A 13,665-nucleotide genomic window follows, 5' to 3' on the forward strand; every position below is an offset into this window, starting at 1 on the left:
GCATCATTGTGATTTTTTTAATTACTTCCCATGTACAGAAAAACTTTGCTATCTGGGAATAACATTATTTTTGGCTTGGACCTTATGTGGAGAATTGTAATGACACATGCAGCTGTTGAAATGTAAATGAGAAACAGGTTAACCACACAGGGAAACTACACTTTTTATTCCACCTTTCTGCTCCTTTCTTTTAGTTTAATAAGTCATACTTAACTTTTACTTACTGAAAAAACAGAACACTACTAAGTATGGTCTAGAAATTTAACTTTATTTCTTAGATTTCATATTAATTATACCATTTTCACAGAGACAGAATTTGAAAAGATCAAATGAATAAGCTAAAATGTATATTAAATGATAGTCCTTTGAAGGCTATCTAAAACATCTTTTATTTTCCTATCTGAAAAAGAAAAGGTTTCTCCGTGTGTAAAGTGATGTGGTCTGTATTCATAAGTAAAGCCCACATCACAGACTGACTGGTAGAATCAAGCCAACAGTGACATGGCTTTGAGACCAGAACCCACAGAATCTAGCATATCAAAGTAAAAAGCAGCTTACAGAGTTTTCTTTTTTAATTTTGAAAGCATTTATTAATTTACCTATTTAATGCATATGCATTGAACATCTTCAAAGTGTTAGGCCTTATTCTGGTGCTGGGATACATACACTCTGTGTTACTGTAGATTGCATTCTAGTGGGAGAGATAGACCCTCAACAAGATCAATTAAAATGATTTGTCTATTAGATAGTGATAAATGCTAAGGGGGGAAAATAAATAAACAACAAAAAAAACCCTTAAAGCAGGCAAGAGTTGTTTTGCTGGTGGGTTTTGCAATTTTACATAGTGCAGCCAAGAAAAACTTTGAGTCAAAGCCTGAAGGACATTGGTTAAAAACCTGCAAAGAAGTGGGGAAGAAACCACGCAGATTTGTGGACGATCACTGTCACAGAGACCAAGGCCAGAGGTGCTGAGGAGGAAGCATGTTAAGGCTGACACACAAGTCCATGTGGCTGGAGCAGGGTGGAGAAAGGGAAATTAGGAAGAATTGTGGTGAGAGAGATAACAGGCCAAGGTGGGAAGAAGGTTCTGTAGGGCCTTGTGGGTCATAAAAAGGACTTTGGCTTTTACTTTGAGTGACATGAGAGCCATTGATGAGTTTTGAGCATAGGAGTGCCACGATCTAAATCACCTTTTAAGAGGATTACTCTGGCTGCTGTGTCAGGAAGAAAATGAAGAATCAAGAGAGTCACTGATTGAAAAATGCTGCTATTTGGAAAGCAGCTCATAAAATAGCTGTTAACCAATTGAAAAAAGAATTGTTTTTGAGAACCAAGAGGTTTTAATGATAAAAAGAGATTAACAAACATTTCTCCCTCATACACATGTCATATATGTAGCAATCAAGGATTCTTAATCTGCATTTCAATGATTGTAACCGATTTAAATACCTACTTTCATGCACATATAGTATTACTTTCTCTTTCAGAGTGTGCTGTGATTTTATGGGATAAAATAATATGCTTATTATGCCTTCTTTCCAAGTATGATATTATCACTAATTCTGAGAATGATTTCATAAAGTTTTTCACTAGAATGTAACTTGTTTGTGGTTTTAATATAAGAATTAATAGGCCGGGCGCGGTGGCTCAAGCCTGTAATCCCAGCACTTTGGGAGGCCGAGGCAGGCGGATCACAAGGTCTGGAGTTCAAGACCAGATTGGCCAACATAGTGAAACCCCATCTCTACTAAAAAGTACAAAAATTAGCTGGGCCTGGTGGCTCATGTCTGTAATCCCAGCTACTTGGGAGGCTGAGGTAGGAGAATTGCTTGAATCGGGACCAAGAGGCGGAGGTTGCAGTGAGCCGAGATGGCGCCACTGCACTCCAGCCTGGGCCACAGAGTGAGATTCCATCTCAAAAAAAAAAGAATTAATAATTTGAATCTATCTTTAGTCTTCATTTTGGTGACAATACTCCCATTAATTTTTGCGTTACTTTTTTTCTCATGAAAACAACTGATTTGTCAGATTTTACTGTGTAATTATGAGAACAACATAAAACCTTCTATGGTTTCCTTTCACTATTTGCAAAAGTTGTGTAACACGCAACACACTAAGGACAAGGTTCCAATGGCCCATGGCTCTAACAAAATTTGGTTTTTAAACACTCATCAACCTGTCTCTGAATCAAGCTTTTGCTTTCTGGTTATTCTCATAAAATCATCACACTTACAGTTCCAAGGGTCCCTGCAGCAAAAGATTCATATTGCATCATCAAACTGAAATGTTTATTCTTAGTGCTTAAAAAACTATTTCAGACTTAGCATTTTTACCAATATTTTACTATCACTTTAATGTTTTGGTGAACTGTATTTGAGTCCTTGCTTTACTTTGCAAATATGAGATATGTACAGCACTATGGTCACAGCAACAACAAAAATAGGATTACCAATAAGCAAAAAAAAAAAAAAACCACACACACACACTCGCGAATATGTGAATGTAAGTTATTTAGCCAAATTGATGAATAAGAGTTTGTAGCACATATACAATCCTTGAAAACTTAATTATTCCGAATATAAAGACATTTCCGCAAAAAAAAAATCATTATTACTGTTATACTTCAAATTTAAGAAACGTGTGTGAGAAAACATTTCAGTCTAAAATGACTACAACACCTATGAACCACCCAGAGATCATCAGGGGCCACCGGTGTTCCATGGACGATGCTTTGAGAAACTGCCCTGGGGGTTACTGCCCTGGGTTATTGACAGAAATTAGGGACGGAGAAGCTCTCAGAACAGTGAGACATCTCATTTCAACAAGAGGATTTGGCTTTCATCTAATGTACATATAGGGTTTCTGAGGAAAACATTTACTTCAAGAAATGTTTTTTAAAAAAGAAACTAAGTTTGTCTAGAAGCAGAAATATAAAACAATCAAAGGCAACTTATTTGAAGAGAACAATCTCATACCAGCAGCTAGAGTAAGAATCTAAGTTTCCCTAACACAGGATAGTGGTTTTTTCACTGTATCACGTTCTCTTCTTTACACAAAAGGAAGGAAATTGGGATCGAAGCCTTGTAAAGCAAAAAAACTATTAAAACTGTGGAAAGAAAGCCTAAAGGAAATGCCTAAAGTAAATAACATGTCCAGTAAAACTTCTGGCATAGGCAAGATAAAGAGAAGAGAAATATACAGAATAATCTTTTTGCTACTTCATGCTCTAAGAAAACAATATTAACGAAATTACTCATGTTATACTGTTTCAGGACTTAAAACCAAAAAAGGATTTACAGATTTTGGCATACGAAATTGATTGTTCAGTAAACTTAGCGGCTCTACCATCTCTTCCACCCAAATGTTTTGCTATTATTGAAGTTCTTTCTGTGGAAGACAGAATTCACTTGTCAGAGTTCCATTCTCTGATCATAGCATTTCCCAGCCAGAACTACAGTAAAAAACAAGCATCAACTGCTGACCTTTTAAATTCATCACTCTTTGAAACTCCAATCACAGAACAATACTTAGGAAAATGTGGCTCTTTCATCTCTGTGTGGTAGTGGATACATAGTTCTTCCTACAGAAGCTGGCAACCCCGGTTCCTTTTTTCACTTGTGAGAAATGCTTTGAAAAAGCCATGCCCAGCCAAAGTTCTCAGCCTTCTATTTCCTTCTTTACTTAAAATGAGGAAATGATTTGTAGAAAGGGGGAAAAAAAAACAATAATAGGATTCATTTATTGTCTACTTAGCTGGTCTGAATTATCTCCTAATCCACATCTCTGCTGACTCTAGGAACTCCTCAAGTCCATTTTCAGCACTTGACAAAGGCACCTATTTTGCAAAATTTTGTTCTCTTAACCATCCTGGGAGTTGATAAAACATAAATGCAAAACTTGCTTCAACAAATGCTAGATGCCTAGGCTAAAGTTACTAGATATATAAAATAGAGTGCCAAGGAATTGACAAAAATCAACATTGTGTGTGTATGCACACACTTGTATAAGCGCAAAAACACATATTCAAGACTTTGCAATGCTTCACATGATTTGTTTCCACATCAAATAGTTAATTGAGCTAACAGTGAAGTGCCTTTGCACTCCCCAAGTAACCACAGATTAGTAAAAGCTAACATTTATTGAGCACTCGCCAGGTACAAGTGGTTTTGCTGGGCATTTCATGTGCATTGTCCCATTGACTCCTCACCTCATCCTATGAGGTGGACACATTTTACAAATGTTCAAACTGGGACTTAATAAGTTAAATTAATTTCCTGAGATCACAGAGCCAGAGATGAAAGTACAGAGCCTGTTCAGATCTAGGTCTAACTAGGTAGCTCATAAACTGGACTACACTCTCTCCACAAAAAGTAAGGATGCTACAAAGATATTACTCATTAAATCTTTATGAGTTTCCCCTTTATAAGGACTGTCATTTGGAAGAGGCCACTGTCAGCTTCAGAACCAAGAATAATTGGGCTTCTCCTGAGAAAATGATTTCCTTTATCCTTATATAGCTTACGAAAAGTATAAACGAAATTCATGATCCCCTTTCAGCATGGAAGAAGCCTTAAGCATTTACCTAGCGGCATCTTCCTGACTTCGTTACTTTGTTCCTATCCTCTTTCTAACTGTGGGCCCAGTTTCTTTATTCGTGTAATTTGTTTTTCATTTAATCTTGTCTTATTTTCTGTATCCATATAAGTCATCTTAATGTTTCTCTGGGGTTAAAAGGAGATAAATGTACAAAAGAATAAGCAAAACTGGGTGATAAGATTTCAGAAATGTGAAAGATATTCCAGAAAAGACATCATCCTATGGTGAAAAATTGTTTCAGATAACTCACATGGTGGATAAATCACAAGTGTCAAAGTGAGGACTTATTCCAAGAGACTGACCTATAACATTGCTGATGTGATGCTTTTCTCAGATAGCAGGATTTCAGTTTTTCACTAAAGAGCTTCACCATATTAGCAACAAGTTAGAAATACCAACCTTACCCTTTCTTCTGAAGTTGTCTGGAAAACAGAAAAATAAAGATCAGTGGTGGGGATTTGGGTAGCTGATAAAAGAATATGTTGCTGCTACTATTTTCTGATTTTTTCTTTCAGTTCGTAAAGCAGATAAATAATGTATGTTTCTTCTTTCTCTTCTAAAACTTTATATTAGAGTGCATTTCTTAGCTAGATATGTAGTTGAATAAATGCATTACCTTTCTCTTAAAAAAACTGCAGAAAACCCCAGAATAAAGACTATAAAAGCTCGATTTTCTTTCCTTTTCCAGCAGTCTCTGGTAAATGAGAACAAAGAAGGATGTCTCCTGTGTGAAAACAACTGATGTACTGCTGTACTCATTAAAAATATATGTAATAATTTGATATTTTAAATATTCAATATAATATGAACTTACTATGATTGTCAATATTCATATTACAACAACATAAGTTACCAGTGATTACAGGCTTGTCTTCAATATATACTATAGAACTGTCATTAAAATCATTAAAGGATGGTACATCTGTATGAACCGGTACAGAAATAAACTCCATAAAATTTACCAGATTTTTCTCTCTTCACCATATTTATTATATTTCTAAAAATAGGTAAAATTACAAAATTGTAATGTTCCATCTTTTTTACAATCACAATTAATACCTTCTCTGTAATTTTAATTTATAAAAATTGGCATTTTAACATAGAGTTGAACAATATATTATGTCCATCACAACACTGAAGTTCCTCACTGTATATCCCTGTGCATCCCCTATAAAGAACTCATCATACTTGTGTTAAAGAATGTGAAACTAATTTTTATTTTTAAAAAAATTATAAATTTTTCTATGGTTGGATTATAACATGCCCATGGAAAACTTTATAGTCAAAATGCATTTACAAGAACAATAGAAGTCTTGAGGTGTGATATCAGCCTTCGGTTCAGTATAGTGCTTTCCTTGGGTAGTTTGTATCTGGAGTCTCAACCTTAATTCCCATCAAATTGAATGTTTTAGCTGAGGGTACTTTGAGAAAATGTAAAACAAAGAAGACATGTGTAAGGATTCCCTGACAATTTAATCATCCAAGTTCTCCCAAATCCTTGAAATGAAAGTTAATTGCCATAGACCTTGCCATCATTTCACTTTTTCCACCAAGATTCATCAATCCCAAAATTCCTATAAAAAAAGAAAACTTAGCCCAGATTAAATTGGTCCACTGGAGTACATATTGAAGAGCCATGTCAAAATTCAGCCTCTTAAAGCACACCTACAAAACCCATCCTGTAGTCATTAATTTTGAAACTCTCCTTTCTTAAAGATTGACTTACTTTCTTTACTGGGGATCTTGGATGAGAAACTTCTCTGGAAATAATTCAAGCCTGGGCAGTGTGGCTGGCACGGGCCTGTGGAAAGACCACTTCAGTGACCACTGAAACAAACACCACCTGTGGGCTAGCACACGGCAGTTGTTTAATTAAGCACAGCATCACACGCAGAGCAATTTCTGATGGGAAATGAAGATTCCACTGGAAACTGCTAGGGGCATTAGACAAGCAAAAAGTAATTATCTGAACCGAAATCCAGCTGACATTTCTGACAATGAATACCAGGGGATCGTTAAGGATCAGATGCTCCATTTTAGTCAGTGCCTCTGGCTTCGGTGTCCTCCGCTCCCCTTCCTCCCCGCAAGGTGGACAGAACACCTCACACTGTGCTGTGCCTGCCAATTCTTTCTGCTAGCAGAGAGGAGGTTGGGCTTACACTAACAGAGTAATTGAGACACGTATCCAAATACTTTAGGCCAAATGAGTTTTTATTCTTTCCAAATTAAAAAAATCATATAATATTTATAGAAGCTAGAATTCTTCCTTGCCCATTTTCCTATCCCAGACAGAGCCAGTTTCCCTTGACTTTTTAAAGCAGAGATTTGGAAATAGGGTATCTCTGGTTGGCCCTCTGTGGTGTCCAGTGAAGACACTCATTTAAATTGTGTCTTTTGTAAATTAATCTTTAGGAAAGAACTCTTGGGCCTTTCAGCCGTGGGCTTTGTTGTTGTTGCTGTTGTTGTTTTGAAGACAGAAATTAAGTGAACAGATTAAAACCAGGATATGATCTGAGCTGTGCCAATGTTTGGTCTTGGGATTTTGAGTACCTCAAGTGAGATGAGAGACCACAATGACAAAGAAGAGCTCTTTGCCTTAAGAAAAAAAATAGAAACACTGAAAGTTTTCAAGAATATTAAGAATTAGAGATAATAAAGATGTCTTTACTCAATTACCTTTTAATGGTGAAGGCGCAGTTCTTCTAGTATATATATCACACATGTTCTCCCTTTTAATTTTAAATATTTCAGTTCACATTAGCTAAATTGCCTTCCCTTGAGAGGATTTTTATAATCTGTCTTAGCTGTTAGAAAATTTTTGCAGGTACTTAGCTCAATTTTTCCTCTGTTTAGGTTCATGCTATTAGTCTTAATTACATTCTATTGGATTTCTCTAAATAGTGCTTTATTTTACTCCTTGATTTCCTTACCTCATCTAGGAAACATACTGTTTAGTTACGGAAACATTGTCTCTCTCATCGTTTTATTTGCTTCGAGTCCTCGCCTCACTGCCTCTTTGAAGAGAGTAGTGTTACTCCTGTTTTGTGCCATTATCTGACACAATGATTAACACCAGTGAACTGGTTTGAATGATGATATATATAGTTACCTTAAAGGTAAAGCACTAATGGGGTTGGTAACTTCCTTTAAAAAGAAAATTACAATCTCAGATAATGTATGTGAGGAGCTCACTCTCACCATTATGTAGAAAGGTTATGACTGAACATAGGGATTACCTTTTTCATGCTGTACTTCTCCATCTGCTAATATATTCAGTCTTAATTGTGTAATTATTTATTTAATATCTGCTCTCCTCTTAGGTTGTGGTGAGCCAAGACCGAGCCGTTGCACTCCAGCCTGGGTAACAAGAGCGAAACTCCATCTCAAAAAAAAAAATATCTGCTCTCCTCTTTAGACTGAAACTTCATGAGAGCAGGACCATGTTTCTCTACTTTTTCTAAGAATCTTTAAAACCCCACACAGTAACCATCACATCCATCATATCATGACTAACAAGTATTTGTTGAGCAAAGAACAAAATGAAGTTGGAGAAACTCACAGAGCCTTGTGTGGCCTGTCATCTTTTTTATCTTCTCTATATTACTCCAGTCCTTTCACCTCCTCCACATTTTAATTTGGTTTATAAGATTTTTTGTCCTCTTACTCATATTTATGGAAATGTAGCTAATTATAAAGAAATTCTATACCTACTTCCCTGAGCTTCTCAAATTAAACACAAAGGAATTTGTTGTTTTGGATTAATATTTGTCAACTATTCAAAATCATGAACTCATCTAAAAACACCCAGATCCTCTTAGCAAAATCAACCTTGTTTAAAATGATTAAGCCGCCCATTCACAGACAGAATTCTGGATTTTATTCTTTGCCAACTTACAAAAGACCTTGCACCTACATTTTTTTTAACCATAAATTTTATTGAAGTTTAGCAAATTCACACAAAAGTGCACAAATCTACCTATTTTCACAAAGTGTCTGTGTTATAAGTACCCAGCTCAAGAAACAGAATGTTATCAGAAGCCCAGAACCTACATTATTTTTTTAAACACGGAGTCTTGCTCTGTCACTCAGGCTGGAGTATAATGGTTCAATCTCAGCTCACTGCAACCTCCACCTCCCAGGTTCAAGTGATTCTTGTGCCTCAGCCTCCGGAGTAGCTCTAGGACTAGAGTCCTGCACAACCACGCTCCACTAATTTTTTGTGTTTCTAGTAGAGACAGGGCTTCACCATGTTGACCAGGCTGGTCTCAAACTCCTGACCTCAAGTGATCCAACTGCCTCAGCCTCTCAAAGTGTAGGGATTACAGGCGTGAGCCATTGCACCCAGTCATACATTTATCCATCTCTAATAGCACCTCTAAGTCCTTTCCAAGACCCTCTACCGTATTCACCCCAACCTGAGAAGTGTGACTCTATTGCCTTGTCTAATTACCAGGTGCCTTCTCTCCTTCCTTTGCCAGACTCTGAATAAATGGCCTAACTTTTTAAAATATGTTTTTTATTTCAATAGCTTTTGAGGTACAAGTGGTTTTTGATTACAAGGATAAATTGTTTATTGGTGAAGTCTGAGATTTTAGGGTGCTCATCACCCAAGTGTGTACATTGGACCCAATATGTAGTTTTTCATCCCTCGCTCACCTCCCACTGTCCCTGTCAGAGTCTACAAAGTCCATTATATCACTCCATCTGCCTTCACATACCAGTAGCTTAGCTCCCACTTATAAGTGAGAACACAATGGTATTTGGTTTTCCATTCCTGAGTTACTTCACTTAGAATAATGGCCTCCACTTCCATACAAGTTACTGCAAAAGACATCATTTCATTCATTTTTTATGGCTGAGTAGAATTCCCTGTTGTATATATACCACATTTTCTTTATCCACTCGTTGGTTGATGGGCACTTACGTTGTTCCCACGTCTTTGCAATTGTGCTGCAAGAAACAGATGCATGTAGATGTCTTTTTGATATAATGACTTCTTTCCTTTGGGTAGATACCCAGTAGTGGGATTGCTGGATTGAATGGTAGATCTACTTTTAGTTCTTTAAGAAATCTCATACTGTTTTCCATAGAGGTTAAACTAATTTGCATTACCACCAGCAGTGTATAAGCGTTGTTTTTTCACCGTATAACTGGCCTAACTTTTAATTGGAAATTTCCCCTGGAATATGCTGCCTCAAGCTTATGCTAGTCATATACACACTGATGCTCAATATTCTGGTTGCCTTCCTACCTTTCTTTCCTTGGTTACTGATACCATGACAAAATTCTCCCAATCACTAAGACTTGAGACTTTAGGATGGTCTTTGGATTAGCCCTCTCCTTCATCCTCTAGGTCCAACTTACCAAGCCCTCCATTCTTTTTCTGAGTAGTTTCTGATCCATTACTTCATCTTCATTCTCACTGATGGCACCCCAGGCCTGACCCTCATCACCTGACTTCCAGATACTGTGTCACAACAGTCCCCTAAGAGAAGCCCCACAGACCTTAGTCCATCTCACTTTTTAAAATGTCTCTTCATCATATACAATGCATCATTTTCTACTTCAATTTCTATTCCTAGCCTGATTTTCCCTTCTCTTTCTCAGCTGCCCCAGGCAGCCCCTTTGAACTCCTTTCCTCCATGCTTGCCCCACTCCAGTCTTTCTGGTAGAATCCTACCTTGGGCTTGTGAACTTCCTAATCCCTCTGCCTGGAATGCATATCCCTTCATCTTCTCTAGCTCATTCCTACAACTTTCAGGTTTCTGCTCACTTAACTAAAAAGACCTCTGTCCTGTCCCACTCTTCGTCACTATCCCCTGACATGGCACCCACTACTTGCCTGTGATGTATTTATTTACTCTCTTGCTAGAATGTAAACTTTATGAAAAATAGATTTTCTTTCTTTTATTTTTCTTTGCCAGAGTATCTCCAGAAACTGTAACAGATAGGCGCTCAATAAATATTTGTTAAATAGATAAATTATGTTTCATTTTTTTATTTTATTTTATTATCATTATTATTATTTTTTTTTCTGAGACGGAGTTTCGCTCTTGTTACCCAGGCTGGAGTGCAATGGCGCGATCTCGGCTCACCGCAACCTCCGCCTCCTGGGTTCAGGCAATTCTCCTGCCTCAGCCTCCTGAGTAGCTGGGATTACAGGCACGCACCACCGTGCCCAGCTAATTTTTTGTATTTTTAGTAGAGACGGGGTTTCACCATGTTGACCAGGATGGTCTCGATCTCTTGACCTCGTGATCCACCCGCCTCGGCCTCCCAAAGTGCTGGGATTACAGGCTTGTATGCAGTGCTACCATAATAAAAGTGAATATCCCGAGAACAGTTCAAGTATCTAGTGAAGTATTAAGAGGTAAATGTTTTTTCAGTCATATTCAGAAAATCTAATGTGTTTACTCGCTTGCTGAGTCTTCGCTAGTCTAATCTTTTCAGCTCTGGCGATTAACTTTTCAGTGCCTCTTAAGTTTTGCCTGTCTATCAACCAAAATCTTCTGTCAATACCTTTGTTCGTGATCACCTGAAAGGATCTCGAGTTTCCAGCAGTGTTTCCTGTTAATTTCTGTATATGCATTTATTACTGCTTGAGCATCCTCAGGAGTTTTAAATCTAGCATGGCATTCTGTATCTCCTTCTAGCAAATCAACATAACGAACTTCTGAGATTGCTGCCAAAGTATCCCAGACTTGTTTCCTGCCAGGTAGAGGCTCTGTGCTAATGATCTTCACAATCACTCCACTCACAAACCGTGGTCCTGACACATTAACTTTCTCCTGGGTGCGACACTCTTCACTGCTGGCTTTACTTTCTTTATTTTTTATTTTGGTTTTTTTTTTTTTTTTTTTTTTTTTTTTGAGACGGAGTTTTGCTCTTGTTACCCAGGCTGGAGTGCAATGGCGCGATCTCGGCTCACCGCAACCTCCGCCTCCTGGGTTCAGGCAATTCTCCTGCCTCAGCCTCCTGAGTAGCTGGGATTACAGGCACACGCCACTGTGCCCAGCTAATTTTTTGTATTTTTAGTAGAGACGGGGTTTCACCGCGTTGACCAGGATGGTCTCAATCTCTTGACCTCATGATCCACCCGCCTCGGCCTCCCAAAGTGCTGGGATTACAGGCGTGAGCCACCGCGCCTGGCCTATTTTGGTCTTTTGAGGTACTCCACTGTCTGTTTCCAGTTCTGACTCCGATTTTATTTGGGATATTGTTTTTTTTTTTTTTTAAAGAAGTCATGCTAGCTTTTTGTAGCACTAAATACTCTTGTTTCAAATGCATCCATTCGCTCTTTGATAGTACTCTTAATGGTATAACTTCTCCCATTTTATGTCTCTCTTTATGTTTTTTCTTGTGTTTCCTTTTTGTTTTTAAGAGAGAGCTATCTTTTAGATCTCCAGTATCCTTTTCCTCTTCAGTAGAGATTTCTCTATTTTCTTCGGAAACTTCTGAAGCTTCCTTAACCATGTCTTTCTGAATAATTTTCTTTACTTTTGATCGGGGAGCTAGGGATTCTGCATCTTCAGAGCTACTTCTCTTCCTCTTGCCTGTTCTGACTTCAGGTAAGTTGGATACTTCAACTTTTTCCTGTTTTTTCTTTCTCTTTGAAGGCTGCTTTTGGGGTTCAGGAGACTCTAGATCAGAGCCCTCAGATGTGGGTCTGGATCTTTTCATTTTACTGACACTGGTGTTGCTCCTGTCCATGTTTTCCTCTTTGGCTTGGACATTGTCTTCCTTCTTCATTCGGCCTTTCTTCTCCTTTTTCTTTTTCTTCTCTTCCACAACTCTTAAGGCTGGAACGGGCTTATTTTTCACTGTTTTAGGAAATATGCCAGGTTATCTTGGTGCTTCTTCTGGTGGGTTGTTAAGAAACTCAATTGCTTTTGCTGCTTATTCTTTTGTTTCAAATTCTACAAACGCAAATCCTTTTGGATCTCCAGTAGACTTATAATGTGGTATACTTATATAACCACACTGCCACATTTCCCAAAGACTCTTGCAATCCAACTGTGATTAACACTTTTGGGAAGTAACTCTACGTGCACTGTGTGCCCATCCTCATCCTTTGGTCTTTCCCCTGGAGGTTTCCTCCTCCTGGTTCTGGTGCCTTCCAAATCAAGCTCTACAACAGCTGAACTTCTCGATGCTCTGGCAATTAACTTCCCATCAGCAGTCATTTTTTTCATTTTGTTAAAAGATACAAGTAGCGATATATCAACGTATCCGTCTCTAGATTTTTCTATCTGTTCCCAAAGAAACCTATCCTTGTGAAGATTTGCATCCCCAAACCAGAAGTCCACTTGCTTAGCAATACCTGCAAGTACCTGTTTAACTTGTGACCGTTTCTTTTTTTCAACTTCTTTTTTCTTTTCAGTGCTTTCTTCTTCCATTATCTTTTCTTGATTTCCACTTTCAGTTTCCATTCTCCATTCAACTCCCAAAATACAGGGTCAAGTACTGTGGCCTTCAGTCCTTTCAGTCTCCCGATTCCGACAGTCTTGGTTACTTTCACGTCACGGGACCTCATTTTTGTTATTATGTATCATATATAACATATAATAATAAACTAGACAGGGCATGGTGGCTCATGCCTGTAATCCCAGCACTTTGGGAGGCTGAGGCCGGCGGATCACTTGAGTTCAGGAGTTCAAGACCAGCCTGGCTAATATGCTGAAACCTCATCTCTACAAAACTACAAAAATTAGCCTGGCATAATGCTGGGTGCCTGTAATCCCAGCTACTTGGGAGGCTGAGGCAGGAGAATCCCTTGAACCTGGGAGGTGGAGGTTGCGGTGAGCTGAGATCCCACCATTACACTCCAGTCTGGGTGACAGAGGAGACTCCGTCTCAAAATAATAATAATAATAATGAATTATAATATTCACATGTTCTCCAGTATTCTGGGATTATTATTTTCTTTCTCCCCCTGCAGCATAAATATGAGTAATCAATGAGTATTTTAATAAAATCCAAGAGGTGAAGGAATGTGGGGAGGGAGGAGCTACTTGGCTTCTTTTGTGTTTCTCCATCTTACATTAAGTTGCTGTTCCAGACTTTCTTTCA

General features: G+C 38.1%; 1 pseudogene; it reads right to left on the reverse strand.

Annotated features, from left to right (window-relative positions):
* Positions 1-10,978: 10,978 nt before the first annotated feature.
* Positions 10,979-13,096, reverse strand: LOC105732465 (la-related protein 7-like; annotated as a pseudogene).
* Positions 13,097-13,665: the final 569 nt, after the last annotated feature.

The sequence above is a fragment of the Aotus nancymaae genome, unplaced genomic scaffold (genome assembly GCF_030222135.1).
Source record: "Aotus nancymaae isolate 86718 unplaced genomic scaffold, 86718_ANA_hifiasm-v0.15.2.pri h1tg000033l, whole genome shotgun sequence".
Classification (NCBI taxonomy): Eukaryota; Metazoa; Chordata; class Mammalia; order Primates; family Aotidae; genus Aotus; species Aotus nancymaae.